Source organism: Stenella coeruleoalba, assembly GCF_951394435.1.
Source record: "Stenella coeruleoalba genome assembly, chromosome: 10".
In the NCBI taxonomy this organism is placed as follows: Eukaryota; Metazoa; Chordata; class Mammalia; order Artiodactyla; family Delphinidae; genus Stenella; species Stenella coeruleoalba.
This window is the reverse complement of record NC_137156.1, coordinates 26,455,998-26,481,137: the sequence shown is the minus strand read 5'-3', so window position 1 is coordinate 26,481,137 and position 25,140 is coordinate 26,455,998. Positions and strand designations below refer to the sequence as shown.

The 25,140-nt window shown below is 42.0% G+C and overlaps 1 long non-coding RNA gene across 1 annotated transcript in view; it reads right to left on the bottom strand.

The window, feature by feature from the left end:
• LOC307193028 overlaps positions 1-25,140 on the bottom strand; it is a 64,469-nt gene that overhangs the window by 36,038 nt on the left and 3,291 nt on the right. The window lies entirely within an intron of this gene.

The window sequence follows — 25,140 nt, the reverse complement described above, 5'->3', positions numbered from 1 at the left end:
TGGGCATGAGACCAGGGCATTTAAATTTTTAAAGGCACCCTGGTGATTCTGAAGCACCAGCGGTTTGTAATCCACTGCATTAAATAAACCATCAGTCTTTTTTTTTTTTTATTGTGAATTTGTTGGCAGAGATTAACAAGACTCTTTGAACTCATGGCTCTAGTGGTAATTTTGATGGGGACAGATGGTAGGAAAAGGTCTAGAGTAATCGTAGCTAAAATTTACCAGTGTCGGAATTCACCAGTGCTATCAACAAAGGGATATATTGTTTCAATTCATTATAATGTGTTTTTTAAAAAACAGTTTTCCCCAGTGCTAATCAGTTGGCTGTTCTTACATGTTCTCCCTGTTGCAATATCATAGATTTTTCAAAGGATGTAACATTACCCTTAATTACAGTGTCACTATAACAATATGTACAATCTGTAATGTCAGGGTTTTATTTTTTTAATCTACTCCTGCTTCTAAGTTCCCACTGGAATAGCTATGGTGACCCCTAGTTCTGAGGATTTCCCTTTGGACCCACTTTGGGATGCAGACTTCAGACCCTGGGGCTGTCCAAAGGGTGGGGTGCTTCAAGCAAGCACAGGCTGAACTATTTCACCTATCCTAACTGAAGGCAAGAACCACAATTGCCAAGTAGTTTTTAATTGTACTTTATCATTTGTTTAATATTGCCACTTAATTCCAAAAAGGAAGATGAAGTAATTTGATTGTCTAAGAAGGTAGATTTAGGCCCAAAATAGGCCTCATAAGCAAAGTATTCATTTTCCAGCATGGTTCCTTATGCAGAGAGATATGAGCCTAAAAAATCCACTTAACCTAAATATTATGTATCATTTTGTAAAATGTTTTCTACATAGTCTAATCCCGTGATGAGAAGCAGCAGGAACAAAGCCACGCAGAAGATGTAATGGCAAAGTTCTCTACTGGGAAACACCTTGTTTCTGCTAAGGTGCCAGAATTATACACACTTTTTTATTAGAAAAGTTTAGCACATTTAAGCAATAACCTGTCTGAAACATGTAAGTCTCTAAATAATGGCTTTCAAACTTTTAATCTCCTATTAATAAGCATAATAGATGGAATGCAAAACACTCTCCTGAAGCATATCAGAGTTATACAAAATAATTGTACCTATAACTTTGCTACTTTGCACTCCTTACAAGAAAGCATATCAATATTGAAGTAAGTAAAAGCAATGTTATTAATATTGAATCTAGACTTCTGTTCATTGTACTAGTCTTTGCTAATATTGAATTATACTAATTACATTAATATTTAATTTGGGGATAGATTCAATAGAAATGCAATTACGACAATCTATTGCGGGAGGTTTAATACTGGGGCAATATACTGAATCTACTGAATTTAGAATTTCCCTAATAATAACATCAATTTAGACAAGCTTCTTACTAGATACCTCTGACCTAGCCATGATGGAGAAACTGGTACCACACAGCCCTCTTACTATAAACAACCACAAAACTAGGTACAGTATATAAAATAGACACTGGACAATAGTCTGGGAGGACTGTAATTCCTGAAAGAAGGGAAACAAACAAGGTAAGTTACATATACACACAAAAAACTTGACTGATGAATTATCTCAAACATTTAAAGAGAAAATAATACTAATCCTACACAATCCTTTTTAGAAAATAGAGGAGGGGGGAACACTTACAAACTTGTTTTATGAGATCAGAGTTACTCTTATATCAAAACCAAAAAAGGACATTACAAAAAAACCCCCAAAAACTGCTGACCAATATTATCAAGAACATAGATTTAAAAGTCCTTAACAAAATTTTAGCAAATTGAGCCCAGTAACATGGAAAAAGAATAATTATCATGATCAAATGGGGTTTATTCTGGGAATGCAACACTAGTTTAACATTTGAATACAAATTGATGCAATAACAGAATAAAGAAGAAAAATCATGTGATCATCTCCATGGACGCAGGAAAAGTATTTGACAAAATATAACACTCATTCATGATAAAACCTCTCAGCAAACACAGAATAATAGGAAACTTTCTTAACCCAATAGAGGACATCTACAACTAGCAACATACTAGTGAAAGATTAAAACTTTTTCCCCTAAGATTAAGATCAGGACAAGTATTCTACTCTCACCACTCCTAGTAGAGGTCTTCAACAGTGTAATAAGACAAGAAAAAAAAGGCATAAAAGTATAAAGAAGCAGTAAAACTATCTTTGCAGATGACATCATCCTATACATAGAAAACCTTAGACAACTTAACAAAAGCTACTAGAACTATTAAGTGAATTTAGGAAAGTTTCAGAATACAAGATCAATATACAAAACTCGGTTGTATTTCTATATATTAGCTAATAAACATTTGAAAAATTAAGCTTAAAATAATGCCATTTAGAATAACATAAAAACCCCAAAGTCAGATATGTACTTAATAAAACATATGTAAGATATATACCATGAAAACTACAAAATATTGCTAAGAGAATCAAAGAAGACAAAAACAAATGGAGAGAAATATTTACTGTCTCTTGTTAAGATGTCAATTCCCCAAAAGTGACCTGAAGATTTGACACAACTGTAATCAGAATCCCAGAGGACTTTTTTCTGTAGAAATTAACAAATAGACTATAAAAATTTTATGGAAATTTTAAGGGTCTGAAAGAGATGAAGCAATTCTGAAAAAAAAAAGTTGGAGGATATACACTATTTCAAGATAGCTAAAATTCTATGGTAATCAGGACAGTGTGGTATTAGCATAAAGGCAGACAAACAGATCACTGGATCAGAACATTGTATAAGAGTAGAACCATATGTATTAATTTTTGACTAAGGTACTAAAGAAGCTCAATAAGGGAAAAAACTACTTCTATCAAATGGTGCTGAAACAACTGGCTATCTAGGGAAAAAAAAAATCAATTGCAACTCATACCTCACACCAAACACAAAAAATACATTGAGATGGATCATAGCTTTTAATATAAAAGCAGAAACCATAAAGCTTCTAGAAAAAAAACACAGGGGGTTATCTTTGCAAATATTTCTTTGTCAGGACCCGCAAAGCACTAATCATAAAAGAAACAAATTGAGAAAATTGACTTAATCGAAATTTAAAACTTCTGTTCATCAAAAGACCCTGTTAAGACACTGACGAGAGTTCCTTGGTGGCCTAGTGGTTAGGATTCTGGGCTTTCACTGCCATGGCCCGGGTTCAGTCCCTGGTCAGGGAACTGAAATCCCACAAGCCGTGCAGCGAGGCCAAAAAAAAAAAAAAAAAAAAAAAGGGCATTGGATAAGCAAACTATATGTGGGAGAAAATATTCACAACATACATATCTGACAAAGGACTTGTATCCAGGATATATGAACAACTCTTATGACTCAATGATTAAAAGATGAACAAACCAATTTTTTAAAAGTAGTCAAGAAGATTTCTACTTTCAGAAAGATGGAGTAGACATACTTTTCCCATACTCCTCCTGCTAAGTACAGCTAAAAATTCTGGACATTCTATATAAAGCAAAGATAAGAATACTCCGAAAGGTGGGGGAAAAGGCAGACCAGCTATAGACCTCAGGAACTGAGGAACAAGGTGGTAAGTTCCCTGGGTTTTCCTTTTGCCTCATATATCCCAGACTGGGTGCTGGAGAAGCCAGCAATCTGGAAATGCCAATGGCTGCGCACATGCACACACACAGATATACACACACACACACACACACACACACACACACACGCTCTAGAAAAGCCTGCTGGCTCTAGCCAAAGGACCAAAAGGGACAGCCTTGGGTCTGGTTCCAGCTGTTCAATCTTTTTTTGTATGCTGTGAGGAATAAATGACCCTTCTAGCCTAAACTTTAATGGGGTTTAACGAAGAGCCCTAATTCAACTTAAAACTATTTTTTTTCTGAGATCAAAACTCTACTTTCTTATCTCACGTTAATTCTGCTCCTTTCTTTAACTGTGTCAGTCATGCTTACCCCACTTTCTTCAATGCTTAGCCTGTATCCTATATTGCATCTCCTCAACATCAATTTTATTGAGCCATAATTTGCTTCAATATGCACCCATTTTAAATGCATAATCTGATAAGTTGTGATGCATGCATCTACCAAAGAAATTATAACTGCAATCAATATATAGAACATTTTCATCACCCTCAAAAGTTTCATCTTCCTTCTTGGCAGTCCATCTCTCAGCCCCAAGTGTTTTTTGGTCACTAAATTTGCATTTTCACTATAGTTTGTATTTATACTTTTGGGTCTGGCTTTTTTCACTCAGCATATGGTTTTGCATGTGTGTCGTATTTACCTGTAGTTTGTTCCTTTTTATTGTTGAGTAGTATTCTACTGTACAGATATACACCACATTTTGTTTATCCACTCACCAGATGAAAGACATTTGGGTTGTATCCTATTTGGGCCATTAGCGTGAATAAAATTGCAATGATCATTCATGGAAAAAGAAATGACATAGAAGTGTATTTATTGATAGGGAAAAATGTTCATGACCAATTGCTAAATGAAAAAAAAATAGGTTACAGAACAGTTTATATAATACGGACCCAATTTTGTAAAGAATATATTTGTGTAAATAAATAAATGTATAGAAAAAAGCCTCAAATATTAATGATGGTTATCTCTGGGTGTTGAGATTACATGATTTTTAAGTTAAAAAACCAATAAAGTGGGCAAAAGACTGTAACAGACACTTCACAAAGGAGGATCGGCCAATTAGCACATGAAAACCAATGCTTAGTCATCAAGGAAATGCAAATTACAGTCACCAGGTGATGCCACGACTGACAGCACCAAGTGTGGGCCAAGATGTAGAGCAACAGAAACTCATATGTTACTGGCGGGAAAGTAAAACTGTACAACCACTTTGAAAACTGGTCTGGCCGTTTCTCGTAAAGTTAAACATGCACCTACCCTATGACCCAGAAAATACACCTCTAGGTATTTACTCAGGAGAAATGAAAACATTGGATACAGAAAAGACTTGTGCATGAACATTCATAGCAGTTTTATTCCTAACACAGAATGTTCCAGTAAGAAAATTAGATTTCAAAAAATTTTACCTTTCTCTCTTTTCTTTTCCTAGCCCTGGCTTCAAAACTAGAATAGCACAAACTAGAAACAACTCAAATGTCCATTGGTAGGAGCATGAATAAACAAAACACGTCCTTCCATACAAACAAATACTATTCAGCAATAAAAAAAAAAAATAACAAAAGAAAATCATTTCTGATACACACAACATATGGATGGGCCTCAATATCGTTATGCTGAGTGAAAGAAGCCAGGTACAAAAAGATACATACTGATTCCATTTATATGAAGTTCTGAAATAGGCAAAACCAACCTGTGGCAAAAGAAATCAGGGGAGTGGTTGCCTGTGGAGTGTGGTGGGCTGGGAGGGGTTGACAGGGATGGGGCCTGAGGGGTATCTGGGGGGTTATGGCAGTATTCTGTATCGTGACGGGTATGGGTTACACAGACAGATGTGACTGCTGAAACTCAGAACTGTACACTTAAGACCTGTCATTTCCGGCTTCCCTGGTGGCGCAGTGGTTAAGAATCCACCTGCCAATGCAGGAGACACGGGTTCCAGCCCTGATCCAGGAAAATCCCACATGCCGTGGAGCAACTAAGCCCATGTGCCACAACTACTGAGCCTGAGCTCTAGAGCCCGTGAGCCACAACTACTGAGCCTGTGCGCCACAGCCACTGAAGCCCGCGCGCCTAGAGCCCGTGCTCCGCAACAAGAGAAGCCACCGCAATGAGAACCCCGCGCACCACAACGAAGAGTAGCCCTCGCTCACCGCAACTAGAGAAAGCCCGCGTGCAACAATGAAGACCAGATGCAGCCAAAAATAAGTAAATAAAATAAATAAATTTATAAAAAACAAAAAGAGCGGTCCTTTTTACTGTACATGAGTTATACTTCAATAAAAATGGGGAAAATTAAAAACAAAATAAATCTTTTTGTTAATGTAAATTTCAAACATACAAAACAGTAGAAAGTATACTTTTATGAGTACTCCATTATAATTGAGTAATGATTTGCTAACTTCTGTTACTGGCAATAAATTGCTTAGACACACACCACAACTAATTCCCCACTTGTTCATGAGCCAGGAATGACTGTGTGTTGACTTTCTAATAAAAGGCTTTTTCCTCCCTTGTCAGGTCTCACGGTTTGAGAAATTTTTAGAATTTTAGAAAGGTAGAATTTTCTAGCCTTCTCAGGGATTTCAATGGAATGTCAGAATTTGACCCATTGACACCTATTGAAAAAATGTGGTCATTTTCAAATACCAGAGAGGTTTCATTTTTTAGGTTTTTTTTTTTTAACTGGTCAAGATTGCCTTTAGGAGGAAACAACCAGGATTGATTGATTGATTTTAAAATAAGGTCAATATTTTTTCTATTTCACCAACTGAAGAACTACAATGGTAATTTATGCCGTACTTCTCTCCTTTCATATTTTAGAAGATGAATTAATGAAAGGAATGAGGTAGACTGGGGTTAGAAAGCTGTTTTTACCAATTAACAATATTTGTTATGTGATCTTGAATAAATTTCTTCATCTTTCTGACCCTCAGTCTCCTCAACAATAGGCCTAAGAATATGTACCTCAAAGTGTCATAATGAAGATTAAATATCATCTGAGAAAATGCCTGGACATCGGCCAGGAGCTCAGTAAATATTACTGCCTTCCCTTAACTCCTTAGCAGAGGACAACAGTGAAGAATGTTCCTTCCTCCATATTTCAGAGGTAGGTACACTCTGAAATCTGGACCTTCTTTGGGGAATTTATACAAGCCCAGTTTGAACTGTTTTACAGGTGAGGTGGCTATAGGTGGATCGAGGCAGGTGGGAGTGGGAGGGCTGTGCGATCCTCGCCTTTTATCTCCCTAGAACATCATAAACATTTTACAATAACTAATGATGAAAATATTGTCTGCAGTTTCTATTCTTCTCGATGAAAGTGTACTTGGAAAGCCATTTCTTCTTGTTGTTCTCCCTAGAAAGCATTGATCTGGGACCCAGCTGGTGTGTGGGAGGCCAGCTTTCCCATGAACTGGTGGTGGGGACACGTCAGCACAGGCTGCAGAGATGAGTCTCAGACCCTGAACGATGCTCCCCAGTGTGTGTCAGGGAGGGCAGGCGTGTAGAGGTCTCTCTACCCTTCCTTCCTTTTTGTTTAAAGACAAGATCCATTTCTGCCTTTGTCACCCCCTGCAGAACCACCAGATCTCTGAAGCCAAACCAGATCTCTGTAATAAATTACCTGAGAAAAGGGAAAAGGACAAAGTAACGTGTTTAGAAATCTGACTTTCTTCCTGGTGCATTCAGGGTTACCTGTTCCAAAAGGGCAGGGTTGCACTAAGGTGTGTGCTGGGGAGTTTGCAGCCTAACGTTCGTAGAAAAAGTTCAGTTGGTTCATTTAGGTCGTCATTTATAAATTTTTCATATTAAGGGTGAAATGTTTCCAAACCTGGGAAAATAGTGTTACAAAACAGCACTGGACATTTGTACTGCATGTACAAATAAGTCTATAGTTGACTAAACCTTAACAACAATTCTGCGAGGTTGGTAATGTATCACTCATTTTCTAAACAAGGAAACACAGGCTCAAAGAAGTTGTGTGTTTGCTTGGTGTCATACACGTGGTAAGGAAGAAAACGAGGCCTAGAACCCTGGCCTCCTGGCTCCAAATCTTTTCCCACTAGATGGTCCATGAATACTAGATGACAGTTTGAATTCTTTTGAGAGTAGTTATTATTGACTGGCCAGCAGAAAATTAGCCCAGACTAGACTATGAATCTGGGGATCCAGAGAGTGAGGGGAAAGTTGGAGACATAGGCAGCAGATGTGAGATGCTGCACACAAACACCACAGCAAGGGCTTCAGCGCTAGATGAGAGGAGCTTCTGATGGACTCTCTTGAATTGGATCCCCTTTCATATATTTATTTCCCTTCTGAGATTATACCTCTTTTCTGGGCTGAGAACAACCAATGCAGAGTGAAGAACAAAGAAAACAGAAACACATATCATTTCCAGAGAGTGTCAAAAGTATCATCAAAATGAGGGAGAAATTCATAAATGTACATATAATTTTTTTCGATTAAAAACAGTGTCCCACCAAGTAAAAGCTTGTTTGATTTTTTTTTTTTTTGGTCAGCCCAATGTATTTTTGTTAGCAATGTTGACCACTGAAATTATTTTTTTAGCACAGAATTTTCCAGTAAACCTCCCACATCAGTGTAAACTTCCTGTTCCTCTTCTTAGGCCCCTCATTACAGGCAGCAGGAGAGCTGATATTCAGCAGAAAATTAACTTGGCAGGGTGTGTGCTTAAAGGCATCAAGTTCTAAGGAAAGGAAGTTTTTCTTTTGTTTTGTTTTGCTTTGTTTTACAAAGCATTGCTTTTTACTTGTGGTGGGCCTTTTGAAGTTATGGATTTTATTTTTTGAAGATAGAGGCTTTTGGTTTAGCACAATTCTCAGTACCTGGAAAATATTCAGTGTGAGTTGTTGAACTGAGTGTTTAACATGTACTTCCCCTTGACCAAAGAGAAACTTTTAGGGGGTCTTTTTTTTTTTTTTTTTTTTTGCAGTACGCAGGCCTCTCACCGGGATGGCTCATGGGCCCAGCCGCTTCGCGGCATGCGGGATCCTCCCCGACCGGGGCACGAACCCATGTCCCCTGCATCGTTAGGTGGACTCTCAACCACTGCGCCACCAGGGAAGCCCAGGGGTCATTTTTTTTTTTATTGTAGACAAGCTTATAGGAACAGGCGATCTTTGGAAATTGGGGAAATTGATTCGTGAGGACTATGGTCCAAGAGCACACTTTTTAAAAAGAGGCCTTTGGGGCTTCCCTGGTGGCACAGTGGTTGAGAGTCCGCCTGCCGATGCAGGGGAGACGGGTTCGTGCCCCGGTCCGGGGAGATCCCACATGCTGCGGAGCAGCTGGGCCCGTGAGCCATGGCCGCTGAGCCTGCGCGTCCAGAGCCTGTGCTCCGCAGCGGGAGAGGCCACGGCAGTGAGAGGCCCGCGTACCGCAAAAAAAAAAAAAAAAAAAAAAAAAAGAGGGCTTTGACCCTTTATTAAGCACACAACAATCACAAACCTAAGGTCAACCTCCTCTTAAATTCGTGGTTATCAGGCTTGGCTGTATATTATAATTACCTGGGGTAGAATGAGTGCTAGGATTTTTAAAAACATACTGCTGCCAGGTCTCAGACCCAGTCTTATCCACTGTATAATGGGTCTAATCTACTGCCTGGGCTTCAGGCTTTAAAAAGCTTCCCAGGAGATTCTAATGGGCAGCCAAAGCTGAGCATCATTCTCTTACATGAAAACACATTTTTACTCAGTACCAATTAAGTACCAGGCACTGTGTGGGGCACTTGTTATCTTTTATTTTACTAACATGGAAATTGAGACTCACAGAGGTTGATTTGCTTACCATGATAGAGCAGTTAAGTGTTAAAGTTGGAAAGGAAAGAATAAAAGATCCTATGACCTTACACTCTTTTTTCCATTTACATCATAGTAGCTAAAAAATATGCTAGTGACTGCAGAAGCCAATGTCTGACCTTTGAAAATGTAGACATGAGTAAATGAAGACTAACTCATTGAAGATCAGGACAGTCCTCGGGATGCTATGTGAAGCCAGTTTTTAAATGTATATGGAAATAAAATCTGGGTGCCAAGCCTATTGGATAGATATTTCCTTCTAATGTTTGAAAAACATTCTATTTTTCAAAACCCAGCAATGTCTCCTACTGAATTGGAAATTGCAGATTGTTAGAAGGGCCCAATGTCAGCCCTTGCTGAGTTGGGCATCAGAGGTGTATTTAGCCATTGAGGAGCAGGACCTGGGTGGCCACCACAAAGAAAATCAGGGCTGAGCTGTCTACAGGATGGGACTCACAAAGGTGCCCTATAGCAGAGTCAGGCCACATTCATTGCCCCTGTTGTAAACTAGCTGGCTGTAGGCTGAGACTGTGTATCAGTTATGGACATCCAGACCGCTTAGAGACCCAGGGAGCAACTATTCCGTTAAGAAAAAGTAAACTAAGAAAAACAAGACTTCAACCAAACTCAACTCTAACTGTGGTGGAGAAGCTCAATGCCTGCCTGAAGGTGGCTTGTGGCTTTAATGTGTGTGTGTGCTATGTATTTTTTGGCTTGAATAACCTCTTATTCACAGTGCTATGCCTCAGGTGCCCCATTAATGCTTCCTTTTTCTTTCTAAATTTCCCTCCCTTCACGGTCTTTGCTCCATCCTTATAAACTCTTTGTCTGTTGGCTAAGAAACATTTGGAGTAAGCATGGATTGTGAACATTTTAGAGTCATGTCTAGAGCAGTGGGAACTATTTCAGAAAGAAAGAAAAATGTGAGACAAAGGCAGATGAGAAAAGGAAGTAGACACAAAGAATGAAACGGGCAGGTAGAGAAAGTGACAGGAAGGTACTTAAATAGACAGAGATAGAGAAGAACAGACAGTATAAGAAAGAATGAATGAGACAGAGACAGTCAGAATCCCAGCAAGAGAGGATGGAGAGAAACAGAGACAGGAGCTCAGAGAGAGCTAGACATATATATATAGAGAGAGAGGGAGACAGACAGATAGATAGACAGAGGCAGCCAGTCAGCAATAGAGAGAGAGAAACAGAGACAGGCAGCAGAGAAGGCCAAACAGGAGACAGAGGGGGTCAGGGGTGAAGGGAGAAAGAAAGAGAGACACATGTGCCGAGAGAGGAGGCTGGAGGACGGAGGGAGGCTGACGGGGAGAAGGCAGTGAACAGAGGGGTGGGGCCAGCAGATGTGTGGTGTGGATGGCACTCTCACAGAGAAACGAGAAGTTGGGCTGCTGTGCCAGGAGGGACAGCCTTTCCATCAGAGCTGTTGAAGGGGATGAGTTTAGTCATCCTAAATAGAAGAAGGATTCCTTCCTCCCCAAGCCCAACCCAGGCTCCATCTGGAGGGCGGTCTGATGAATGTGGCTTCTGACACCAGCACCCTGGGCCGTGGGAGGACCTCACAGAATACAGATGTGGGAACCGAGATCCTCGTGGTGGACGTGTGTGGCTTCCTGGCCAGCCCTTCTCCATTCACTCCGTTTTCAGTAACAACCTCCCATGTTCATGGGGAACCACCCCGCCCCACCTCCATCCCCTGTGGTTTTGTGGCATTGGCAGTGCCTCCCACCACCCCCACCCCAGGGATAGTGTACAACTCAGGCTTGGTGTCTGATCCAGAGCGTCAGCTTCCCCTGTGGTCAGTGACTGGCTCAGGGGTAGGCACATAACTCAAGGGAGGCGTATCAGAGCCAATCAGTCTCTTTTGGGGGTTTGTTTGGGCTCCAGGGTTTGCCCTCAGATCCAGACTTGAACCCTCGAGACGTGTTGGCTGCAGCTGGGGCTGCCATCCTGCCAACTTGCATAGTCTGAAGACGAAGCCAACACACAGAGCAGCAGAGAGTAAAATGAAGAACCACTGCATTCTTGTGGCCTCTTCTGAACACTGTCCAAGCTGTTTCTGAAGTCTGAACTATCTCTAGAGTTTTTATTTACAAAAGCCAATAGATAACCTTCTCTGACAGCATAAACCAGTTCGAGTTGGAGTTTCTGTCACTTGCAACCAAATCCTAATTGATATAATGTTTTGGGTTATATCACCACATTCTATAGACATGGAGTTTAAGTAACTTACCTAAGATTTTAGCTAGTTGCTGCCAGCACGTGAACTGAGGTTTCACCTACCTCTACACCCTTGAACTCACTCTTTCCTTCTCTCCCCCTCATTTGATTTTACAGTTAAGATATCAGGCCCATTTCAAACAAATGATTTTACTCTAGCGGCTGCACAAGTTCTGGAAATGCCGACCCTAGGCAAAATTGCCAAGCCCAGGCAATGCTTATCTTGGCTCAGCTATTTCCTTATTCTGTGATGTACTCCTCTCCCTTCCAGCCATGGTAAGCAGAATATGACAGGTATCACAGATACTTTTATATGAACTTACCCAGTAGAAGCTTTACCTTTTAAAAGAGACCCTGAAGGAATAAACTTCTAATGCAGGAATTCCAAATATTGTAGCATATGGTTAGAGGACATACTTGGAGTTGCTGAACCGTCTTAGAATTCTCTGAACTGTCAGTGAGCACTAGGTCCAACAGTCATTTCATAAGATTGTAAATGAAACCTTACTGAAGAATCCTGAAAACATCCCCCACGTAACACATTTAGAGCGGTGGCACTCAAGCTTCACTGCGCATTGGACTCACTGGAGAGCTTGTTAAAACAGACTGCTGGCCCCATCCCCAGAGCCTCAGCTACAGTGGGTCTGGGGCAGGGCCTGAGAATTTGCATTTCTAAAAAGTTCCCAACTGATGCCGATGCTGCAGTTCTGTCTGGGTGGCACCCCACTTTGAAGATCAGGTTTAGATTTAAAAATACACCTCTGAGAGAGCTTGGCCGGCTGACATGAAACCTCCACACTGCGCTGCCCTAGTCCTAGATTCTAGTAGACTAGGAGTAGATTACTTCCTTCCACCTCCCACCTCAACCCCCAGCAGAGATGCCGGCCAGAGCTGGAGGTGCAGCTTGGGCAATGGTGGAAGGGCCCCTGGTGCCCCACAGATGAGCCCACTTGTGAATCAGATGCAGGACTACAGCCAGGGGTCCAGGAGGGCTAGGATCTGTTGATGCTTGTGTGGTGGGAAAACATTTTTAAAATATGAATTCAGGGGTTTTTTTTCTTTCTGATAATTCCTATTACTCTAGGAACGTCCCCTACATACACCTCTCCCCCCACGCTAGAACACTTTTATTCTCACTGCACCAAGCAAGGGCTGAGGTAGTACAAGAAACAAGAAGCCTATTTCCAGCTTTTGTGTGTCTAATCACACAGGCCTGCCTGTTTGGCTGTGTGGCCAGTACCGCGCACAGGGCACCGCTCCCAAAAGGCCCTCGCACTTGGGTCTGATGCTCTGCGGTGGCTACCTTGAAATTCTTAATAGTTTTAGCTTTGAACCTGACTTGTAAAGCAGACCACAGGACACTGGAGCTTGTACCGGGGGCCTGGAGCCTCAGCTCTTGTGCATCCTGCCTCCACTGTGTCTGGCTTGGGATCCCTGAGGTACGCCCCCCCTACCCCCCGTACCCTGGTGCCACAGGCCCTGCCAGCCTCCCTTTGCCTGGGCCGTGCTCCGCTAGCTCTCTCCACAACTGGCGCGGGCCTGGGCGCGGTTGTGGGCACTGGGGGTGTCAGGGCCTGGTGCACCCACCCCATGGCATCTGGGGGTGGGATTCAAGGAATCTGCCTTTTGGCCTCAGGCTGAGGGTACCACAGACATCGTGGGGTGTGCAACTTGGTGAGGTCTCTTGCCCACCCATCCAGGACCAAGTATGTACATGTGTACCGGCGTGAAGGTGGCCATCCCTTGAGGATTGGCTGTCCGCTGTGGGCTGGCACTGTGGGCCCTTGGGAAGGGGATGTTGACTTCCCCAGCCCCAACCCAGCTCTGTGTTTTCATTTTGCATGGAGTCTGGCAAACGATGTAGCTGCCCCAAACACAGGCTTGAAATAGCCCACAGAGACCTCTACACCCCAGAATAGCAGAGATGAAAGGAAGTGCAAAGCTAGCCCCACGGAGGTTTTTGCTTTTCCCAGCACCACGTGGGAAAAGAAGACCCATCCTTTGCACTCAAAGTAGTAAGAAGTTGAGCTGACAGCAAGCTGGAACTGGGGGGGCCTTGGGTCAGGGATCACTTAGCAGTGACCAGAACAGTCCAAAGGCCAGGTAGGAGCAGGCATAATAGGGGGGAGGCCAGCATGGATAGATGGTGGCCCAGACTAGGTGGATATGTGCGTGTGTATAAAGCCCACTTTGACAGACTAAACTCCTGCCATCAGAGGAAATGGAGGTTTGAAGTAGAAAATAAGTTGGTTTACAGAAAAAAGAATATTAAATATCTACTTTCCTGAATTTATAAGTTGAGGTTCATACCTGATACACTTGCCCCCAAAAATGGGAAAAGGAGTTTATAGAGACGTGGGGTTAAGAATATACAAGAAGGGGAGGGATAAACTGGGAGATTGGGATTGACATATACACACTACTATATATAAAATAGATAACTAATAAGAACCTACTGTATAGCACAGGGAACTCTACTCAATACTCTGTAATGGCCTATATGGAAAAGAATCTAAAAAAAGAGTGGACATATGTATATGTATAACTGATTCACTTTGCTGTACATCTGAAACTAACATAACATTGTAAATCAACTATACTCCAATAAAAATTTTTATAAAAAATAATTTATTTTGAATATAAATAAATTTATTTAAGCTCATTAAAAAAAAAAAAAAGAAGAATGTGCAAGGAAAGGCATCCTCTTACAGACTGGGAGCTGAGAGCCCGGTCAGCCTGGCAAGGAACCACCATTCAGAGGGTCTAAGAAGGGAACTCTGGACACTACCCTCAAGAGACAAATCACCCAGGGTCAAGAAATATCAGGACCAAGGCTGGTCAGAGGAAGCCAACCTAAGAAGCAGTGTCGTGGCACACTTCGAAGCTTCCTTATAAGAGAGCTGTTTAAACTGTTCATTAAAATATTTTGTTCTGTCATGGATACATGTTCCTTTTGTACTTAATGTGGGAGAACACTTTCCTTAAAGCACCTTTGCTACAGTGGTTTAGGAATAAAACAATGTTGGTTGCTAGGGGCGCCATCCCCAGGTAAGGCAAGATCAGTACTCGATGAAAGTGAGCAGGAGATAAGTCAGAAAGACTGGAAGGAGGGAAGTGACCTCAGCCTGATATTTTAATGAAAAAAAAAATGGGATGTTTCTTTTTTCTTTTTGTTTCTAATTTTTCTGCAACAAACATGCTTTACTTGTGCAGTTTTTACAAGAGGGGAAAAATCTCTAAAACAAAAGAAAATTGGAGGGACACACAATACCTGCGGTGAAGACGTATTTATGATGCTAATCTGCCCTTCTCTGCATTCGGGAGGAGAGGAGAAATGAAGGAAGAAAAATCCTAAACATAGACTATCTGTCACATTCTCTTTCCATTAGCCAGATCCATATACAAATGAAAGAACAAACATTCCCAGGGAGCAACCGGAAAGTTGTGGCAGCGGGGAGGTCCCCCTAAGGGGGCCGGGTCTTCAGAGGAAGAAAGTCCACCTGCAGGAGCCCTCCTCAAGGAGTCAGCTTAGACTAAATGGCAGCCCATCTGGAGGATGCACCCCAGCAGGCTGCTGGGCTTTTGAGACTGCAGGGTGGGGGCAGGGAGTGGATTCTGTGGCCAGACCAGCCCCATGTCGATAAAAATTCTTATATAATCAAGTACGTTCCAGGTTGCAGCAAATTATACAAAACTCAGATAAAACCAAAACCACTGCATCCAAAGTGCACGGATAGTTCCCTGGAGCTCCCGGGAAGTGGATTTGACTTAGGAAGGGTTTTAACTTCTCCATTTGGTGCCAAACCTGCCATAAGAGAGAACTCCTGATATGGATGCAATTCATACCTGTGATAAATCAGGACAGAAAAAGCCATTCAAAAACCCAAAGCAGCCACACAGAACAAAAAGGAAGCAGAGAAAAGCAGACTCGGAGAGAAATGGCATTTGATCACTCAGAGCAGATTACTGATTTGTTCTTATGGAATCAGACGGAGTGAAAAAAGGGACTTCAGAAGGGGGTCAAGTCCTCAACTCACTTGAAAGAGTGTGCACCCTACTTGGCTGGGTGCCCTTCTCCACCGGTGTGGCCTCTATGTAAAGAGAACTGGGTCCTGGTTCTCAGAAGCTTGTGTTTCCTCTCTGTCAGGGATCCTGTTTAGCTCATGATGGGAATTTTGTCTTCAGCAGCATCAGTTTTCAAAATTCCTCACACGGGCACAAAATTAAAAGGGAAGCGGAGTCCCTTTGGGATGCTTTATCTCATGAATCATCCGTCCCTTCCTGACTCTCCTGGGAATCCCATCCACGGACAGAGGTCCCATTGACTCCTGTGGTCCCTGTCAAAGCCAACTTCAAGAATGGAAAAGATGAACCCTAGTCGATTTCATGTTGAACTCACCAGCTAAATTCTGTTGCCGGCAAGGGTCAGAGCAGCCTAGGATTAAAGAGACAGAAATAAAAGAGCCTGCTATTCAAGAACCTGGGGGTTTCTTGCATTGTGATTGTAAATGGATTCCAATAATTTATATGCAGATAGATGAATGGGCCATAGAGCTCTGCAGAGTTTTTTTAAACTTACCCTTCAGCCTGTTTAGGTGGTAATTAGACTGTAAACACGTGCAACTAAAGGAAGTACCTCATCAATTTCATTTTATTTTCTTTTAATCCTAGAACAGGTAAAAGAGTTTAAGAAAGTTCATTGAAACCTATGCAACCCAAACCCTTTCCAAAGAGGTAGCAACTTTGGTTTTTGAAATACTTATCTGATTTAAAGATTCAACAAGAAAAATTATTTTTTAAATAAACTCAGGCTAGATCTGTTCTGTATGCTTCACTCTCCCAGGAAGAGAAGAGAGAAGAATTGACCATGGAATGGTCATCAGAAATTTGTTCTTTGGAAACATGAGTATTTCTGTGTTATTTGTAAATAAATCATATGACTGATTTGTTCACTCGTTCATTCATCCGTTCACTTTGTTCATTCAATGAAAATCTGTTAAGTCTCTTCCATATGCCAGGCCCTGTGGTAGGCCCAGGTGAGTAAAATGAAATTAGATAGATTCTGGTTCTATGTCAGATGGGGTAGGCAGCCCTGTGTCTTCCACTGAATGCAGCTATAAAACCTGGACGGAATACACGGAGCAGGTATTTACAATGAAAAGTAAATAGTAGCAGGTGGATTGGAGACAAGACCAGAATTTGAAGTACCACTGTACTGGTGGTGAGTCTGACACTTTTTTCCCCTCTGGTATCCCCTGGCCTGGCCTCGCCTCAGGGCAGCCCCAGACCCAGAGGTGAACCTTGGCAAGGATGGAGAATGAAGGCTCCAGGAGACGCCGTCTAGTTCTGACACGAGGAGTGAGAAAGAGGTCTCCTGACATTCAGAGAGAATGGGGAAAATTCCCCATTTTTCTTTTTCCTTCTTTTTCTTTTCCTTAATCTCTCACACGACCTAGACTGTGATGGCCCACAGGTACCTAAAAACTCTGAGGGAGAGGAATCTTCCTCTCCAATCAGAAGAACTGGCCCAAGAGAATAGCACAAACGCCTGCTGCTTTTTTCTGTCTTCCCGCCATTTGGCCCTTGTAACGATGGATCTGATTCTCTTCTTGATGTTCAATTGCTCATAGCTCTCAAGCCTTACCACTCCCCCTTCCCTTTCTGCCACACATCTGGGCAGAACTGATAGAAAGCTCAGATACTCCCTTGTAACTAGCAGGCGGCTCAAACCATGGAGCTCCAGCTCCAGGAACTCACCCCAGCCTCACCCCCCAGCATCACGAACACCAAGCCGGCCTTCTTTCCTGGCTCTCTCAAGCCATTTTCAGACCAGCTTGGGAGCTCTCCCTGCTCTCTCCAGAATGTGAATAATAAACCTTTTCATGCCTTATTGTTGTATGTGTGGCATTATTGATCTTAATATCCAAACTAAAAAAAACCTGGGGATGGGGGTCTATCTCACTCTCACTGAGTGACCCCAACAGCTCCAGACATGGGCACAGTTAAGGGAAATGCATAGCAGATGAGGGTCAAAAAGGGACACTTCGGGGAACCAGAGAGCACCAGGGAGATCTCAAAAGATCTCAGAGAGGAGGCAGCTTGGGGTGCTGCTCAAGTTGTTTAAGAATTTGGGCTTATTCCCAAGCTGTGTATGTGTGAATCTGACTATGAAAAGTCTATGGGAGACTGAGAAATAAACCACTGGGAGAGATCACCGCCCACCGTCAGACTGGCCACTAGGTGGTGTACACACCAGATAGATCAGAAGAGCCCTGCAAAGGCTTTGAAAACAGAACTGATATTGCAAACACCTCCCACAGCAAGTTGGTCAGACTTTGAAGCCTGAAACCAATTAGGTTGATTGCCTGCTAAAACAGAAATGTCAACATTTTATAGGATTCAGACAAGACTCAGAGTCTCATACATAATTTCAAAGTGTCCAGGATTCAATCCAAAATTATTCAGCATACTAAGAACCAGGAAAATCTCAACTCTAATAAATACATACAATTGTTAAACTTCATAAACTGTACACAAAAAGTCAGATTTGCTGTATGTCAAAAAATTTTAAATTATTACAATTTTAATAATGTCCTTCACTTACAAGAAGCACACAACCTAGGGCAGGAAATAGAATAAAAAATTGATAATGACATAACCGTTAGTAACTGTGATGTTAGAGGTGGACAGGATACTGTAGATGCACAGAAGGATACCTAACCCAGTCTGGAGAGCAGGGCATCAGAAGATTGAGATCAGCTTCCTGGAAGCACAGATGCTTAAGTCTTAAAGAATAAGTAGGCAAAGAGGAGGTAGGTGAAGAAGTAGAAGGTATTCACACACAAGTAAGGGGCTACAGGAGCAAAGCAGGCACTGGGAACTATAAACAGTTCTGTTTTGTTGAGGTTCTAGCTGCCAAGTGGGAAGGGGCAGAAAAGAATCTTGGAATGACCAGGATCCAGCCATAGAAGGCTTCATCATATACTACATTTAACCCTCTAGGTCATCCTATCTAGAATCTGATCTTAGTTCTGTCAACATTAACACAATGGTCATAATGAAATCATGGCATCCCTCTAGGTTTTGGCTTCCTGTGGCAGAAACTATAGGTGTGCCACTGATACCTGTGTGGTCCTCTGTTTCCCAGCCTGCTTTGCAGTTGGGTTGGCTGTGGGATGGATGCATTCTGCCTAACGGATGCGAGTGGAAGTGATGAATGGAATACTCAGGGCTTGGATGTCTAAAGTAGCCAGGTGCCTTTCCTCAATCCTCTTCCCTTTTCCCATGGACCTTAGAGGCCATGTGTTGAAAGGACATGCAAGAAGATGGAAGGAACCTGGATCACTGAGTCATCACTTGAAGGAGATGCCTGACCAGGAGTTTGCACAAGGGAGCAATAAAGTTTTCTTATGTTAAGCCACTGAGATTTCATGGTTTATTAGTGCATCATAGTCTAGCCTATCTGACTAATACAGTTTCTCCCTCCATCTCTTTATCAAGAGCAAGATAGCTGCCTGCCAAAGTCTTTTCCAGCTCCATAAATCCAACTTTTAGATAAGTCTCTCCTCCAGTTATCTGGCTTCTTCCTGGTGCTTTGCCTATATTTCTTGGGATCAGTCCTACCTATACTCTTCCTTTCCAGGATATTCTGAATCTTGCGCTGGAGAAAGGTCATGATGCCAGAGACACTAGATTTAGATAGGTTCTCAAAGCTCACCTTGTATACCTTACTTTCTAGTGTCTGACTCGCCTCTCCAACACCCCTGCTATGTGGTGGTCCAGGGTCTTCTTGAAAATCTCTAGTAACTGGAAACACTCCTCCGACTATACAAAAGTTCTTCCTCCCCAAACATTCTAAATAAAGGGACACACTGACCATAATTCATAATCCCCATGGCCTGTGCTTAAATCCCCCTATTTTATTTTTCAAATGAATGAGTAGTAATTCCATTCAAATGAATGAGTTTTAATTCTGTTTGGGACATCTGAGCCTTTTCCTGACCTCTTCCCATCATGACAACAGTTCTTTTCTTCTTTATACAATGAACTATTTATTTGGTGGGAGTTGTATTGCCTCTGTGTGACAGTCCAGAAATTTCTCTTTTATCCATCAACTCCCTTATCCCCATGAGTAAAGAGCTTTCTTTGAAAGAAGCCTGTCTAGAATGTCAAGGACAAGATCTGATAAGCAATAGTAGTCTTGAAGTTCACATCTTTGGAAGTTTTAAGTTTATCTGTATGTCCATGGGGTTTCTCTGAAACCACATATATCTTTTAAAAGTCAACACACCTAAACAAGACAACAGAAGGAAACATCTTCATCTGGATGGAAAGTTTTAACATGAAAGCTTTTTGTAGTGAGGGACTCTGATGATTTGACCAAATGTCTGTTTAGTGCATAATGCTAGATAGTCCTTGAATAATGTCAAGCGCAACCCATAAAACAATGATAAATTAGACTGCATCAAAATTTAAAACTTTTGCTCTATGGAAAGACTCCACCAGAAGCATGAAAAGACAAGTTACAGATGGGAGAAAACATTTGCAAACCACAAATGTGACCAAGGACTAGCATCTAGAATATATAGAGAACTCTCAAACTCAAGAGTAAAAAATAAATACTCCAGCTAGAAAATGGGCAAAAGACATGAATAGACATTTCATCAAATGGTGGCAAATAAGCACATGAAAAGGTGTTTCATTAGCCCTTAGGGAAATATAAGTTAAAACCACAACGTGCTATCACTACACTAAAATATAAAAGACCGACAACACCAAATGCTGGCGAAGATGCAGAGAAATGGAATCACTCATACATTGCTGTTAGGAATGTAAAAATGGTTCAGCCCCTCTGGAAAAATAGTTCAGCACTTCCTTGAAAAACTAAACATGCACTAACCATATAACCCAACAATTCCACTCCTGGACATTTATCCCAGAGAAATGACAGTGCATGTTTACACAAAAGTATGTACATATTAATGTTTATAGCAGTTTATTCCTAATAGTCAAAACCTGAAAACAATCCAGATGGTTAAACAAACTGTGGTACATCCACACCCTGAAGCACTACTCAGCAATAAAAAGGAACTAAATATTGATACCTGCAACAGCCTGGCTGAATCTCCAGAGAATTATGCTGAGTGGAAAAAAAAGCTAATCCCCAAAGGTTACATATTGTATGATCACATGTATATCATATCCTTGAAATGACAAAATTATTGAAATAGAGAATAGATTAGTGGTTGCCAAGAGGTTAAGGAGGGGGCTGGAGTGGGTGGGGAGGTAGGTGTGGTTATAAAAGGCCAACAAGAGGGAAGGATCCTGGTAGTGATGGAAATGTTCCAGATCTTGCATGTATCAATGTCAATAAGGTGGTTGTGATATTGTATAACCGTTTTGGAAGATGTTACCATGGGGTAACATAAAGAGTATAAGGAATCTCTCTGTATGATTTCTTACAACCCATGTATATATAAAAAGCTTAACAAAACCATGCCTGGGTTGCAGCCCATACCTGGTAAATTACAATATCGGGAGATGGGAGCCAGGCATCAGTAGTTTTCAAAGATGCCCAGGTGATTCCAATGGGCAGTAAATTTGGGGACCACTGAATTAAGCATTTCAGAAGCCTCCAAGGAGACAATTTAAGATGAATGAAATAGAGTTTTCCTGAAGTTCTGTCTGTAGCGACATCTTTGCAAAAGGGAATGACACAGAAGCATCCTATTACATTTTGACCACAGCCCCAGTCAATTTCAGGGAGAAGCCCTGACCGTTTCTTATTCACCTGGCAGTCTCCTAGCCTTGAAGCTTCACAAATTGAAAAATTCAGCCTAAAAGCCAGCATTATTAACCACTTTGCTAATTGGAATAATTTACCAATTTTAAAAAATGTATTTCATAAATAGTTCAATTTCTTCCTAACCGTCTTCATCCCCCAAATCTTTATTAAATCCAGCCTGAAAAGATGAGTTATACAAATGCTGCTAGATGTTCCAGAACCTGCCCAAGGTGTTACAGGTGTGTGGTTGTTTTTAAATTAACTCTCCATCCACATCTGGTTTGAATTTCAGAAACTTTTAATATTCATTGCCTTTCTTTCCATGAAATTTGTTAGATATACCACTTAAACTTGCTCTAACAATTAGCCCCTTAGAATGAACTATAAGAAGAAAGGAGAGGGGCTTCCCTGGTGGCGCAGTGGTTGAGAGTCTGCCTGCCGATGCAGGGGACACGGGTTCGTGCCCCAGTCCGGGAAGATCCCGCATGCCGCGGAGTGGCTAGGCCTGTGAGCCATGGCCGCTGGGGCTGCGCGTCCGGAGCCTGTGCTCCGCAACAGGAGAGGCCACGCCACAGCAGTGAGGCCCGCGTACCGCAAAAAAAAAAAAAAAAGAAGAAAGGAGAGAGAAAGGGGCTGAATCTTTCTTTTCTTTAAATTTGGTCCCAATTTCACCTTTACAGTGAGTCCTGCTGCACTGCTGAGTGGATTTTCAGAATGTTTCTCCATTGCATGTTTCCAAGTATTATTATGCCCTGTCTCTTGGGACCTTTTCTTTTAAATTAAAAACATTGCTTAAACGCATGATCAGAGCAACATTAACGTAATGAGAAAAGGCAGCCTTATCACACAAGATAATCTGCTTTTCCTCAAAGATGCCAGTTTTATTGCATTAAGGGTCGTTTGCTCAAAGAGATCTGAAGAAGACACATGGATTAACTCTGTACATCAAGTCCTCTTTCTCACGTTTGATTTTTACACTACAAGTACAGTAGTGGCTCCATGGAGGCCGTCAGAATAGGAAAGATTGAGCTTTTTTTTTTTTTTTTTTAACACTGACAACACCAAATGCTGATGAGGATGTAGAGGAACAGGATTTTTTTTTTTTTGGCTGCACCAGGTCTTAATTGCAGCAGGCGGGTTCCTTACTTGTGGCATGCGAACTCTTAGTTGTGACATGAATGTGGGATCTAGTTCCCTGATCAGGGATCGAACTTGGGTCCCCTGCATTGGAAGGCGGATTCTTAACCACTACGCCACTAGGGAAGTCCCAAAATTGAGCTATCTTTAATTTTTTTTTTTTTTCCCGGTATGCGGGCCTCTCACTGTTGTGGCCTCTCCCGTTGCGGAGCACAGGCTCCGGACACGCAGGCTCAGCGGCCATGGCTCACGGGCCCAGCCGCTCCGCGGCATGTGGGATCCTCCTGAACCGGGGCACGAACCTGTGTCCCCTGCATCGGCAGGCGGACTCTCAACCACTGCGCCACCAGGGAAGCCCTAATATTTGGTTTTATTTTTTATTCTAAGAAATCTTTTGGGGAAGATGAAGTTAGACAAGTATGCTAGTGAATGAATGTAAATCCACTTTACCATTCTTTTCCTGCTAAGCAAAAGAGAAGAGTCAGGAGTCATCCTCATCCAAAACAGAGGCTCTTCTGGGTTCAAGCACACACAGACACAGAGCGTTAAACTCAGTTAAGGACAACCAATGGAAAGCAAGATGCACACAAAGATTACTCCTCACCCCATGATGGGAAGTTTCCCCGCAGCAACATCTGGCGACTGCACAGTCCAGATTTAAATAGAAGACTCAGAAGCAGGAAACCATACTCAGCCCAGCTCTTTATGAACACAGCTTGTTGCTAAACCAATTTATTCTGCTTCTAATTCACAAGTCTCTAGCCCCAACCAAACACCCTCCTTTGGTTCTCAGAAGGCATGGAGCCCTTTCCCCACCGAAGGGCCTTTGCTCAGGCCATTCCTGCTACCCACAATGCGGTTCCCCTGACTTCTTGCCTCTCAGACTTCAGGTTTCAATTATAATACCTCTTGCCATCCCCCTCGAGAGTCAGTCTCTAACTCTCAGAGTCCTATTCTAACTCAGACTCCTTTTCCATGGCTTGACATCTGTTGGGCTGTATCCCACAGGCCTGCAAGTCTTGTAGTTGTCCAGCCTCGGGACGGCAGAGCCCATTGACAGTGACAGAGACATCAATGGTTTATTGGACATGGGGAATCCTACAAAGGGTCCTGGAGAAACTCCCCACTGCGTCCAGAGGACAGGACATGGCAACAGTCTTTGCTACTCAGGGGAGAAGGAGGCTACCATTTACAGGGGGGATTGACATCAGGTGGGCTCAGTTACCAGGGACTAATTCAGCCCTATAATTAAGAGGATTGAATAGTTATGTGAGGGAAGCAGGGCCTGGTCAAGCAGGGGATGCACAGAGAGCAGGAGAACAGCCATCTTGAAGGGCCTGACCATATAACATGCAACAGTTTTGTGAAATTAATAAATGCTTTCTCTGAAAAATTAATAAATTAATAAATGCTTCCTCTAGCTAAAAGAGTAGATACCATACCATTCCTTAAGACAATTTTAGTGACTAGTAAAAATCGACTACATTTTTAATTAAACACACCCACCCATATGATAACCAAACACAAAAATTATAGTGATTAGCTCAAGCCATTCATGATCTGAGACCACCTTCTAATGATGACATGCAGATTACTCATTTAAGCAGGGGCCATGCTGAGTGACCTGTGACCCAGACCTAACCACTCTTGTTTCACAGTTGTTCCCTCCTCCAAATACTTCCACACATCTCTTCTCTGTCCCATTCACCCATTCAATAGGCATCTCTACTACCTTATGAATCTTACCAACCTCTTAAAGTAAATTTTAAACTCTTGGAGAGCAAGGACCACTTTTAATAATAATAGCAAACACTACTGAGTATTTCCTCTGTGCCAGTCATAATGTTTTGTGCTTTCCTCTCTTAATAAAATGTGCAGTGGAGCCATGATTGGAGCCCAGGCAGAATGATTGCAGAGCCTGCATGCACACTCTTTTCTATAACATGGATCTGACACTTCTCAGCTGTGTGCATGACCTTTGGCAAGTTGCCTCAGTTTCCTCCTCTGTAAAATGGGGATGACACAGTATCTACCCCGGAGGGTTATTGGGAGGATTAAATGCTCAGAAGGTGGCTGGCCCACAATACTCATTAAACGTTAGTTACTATCATTATTGTTTATAGTAAAGTGCCAAATTCCAGGAAACCTCTCAGTCCCAGTAGCACGGAAAGTCCCGTGTTCCTGGCAAAAGTTCAAAATGAGTCCAGATGGCAGGGCTAGGACAGGGAGTCAGCGGTACCCTGTTCACTCTCCACTGCCTGTCTCTTTTAGAGCCCACCTTAAAATTCCCCCTTAGGTCCTGTAATTGACCTTTTCTCCCCATCACAATATTTCAGGAAACTGTAATCCTTAGTCAACAGGTTGTAGTGCAGAAATTGTTACCTTTTCGGTACATTCTTTTTTTAAAATTAATTAATTTATTTTTGACCACGTTGGGTCTTTGTTGCTGCCCACAGGCTTTCTCTAGTTGTGGCGAGCGGGGGCTACTTTTTGTTGCGGTG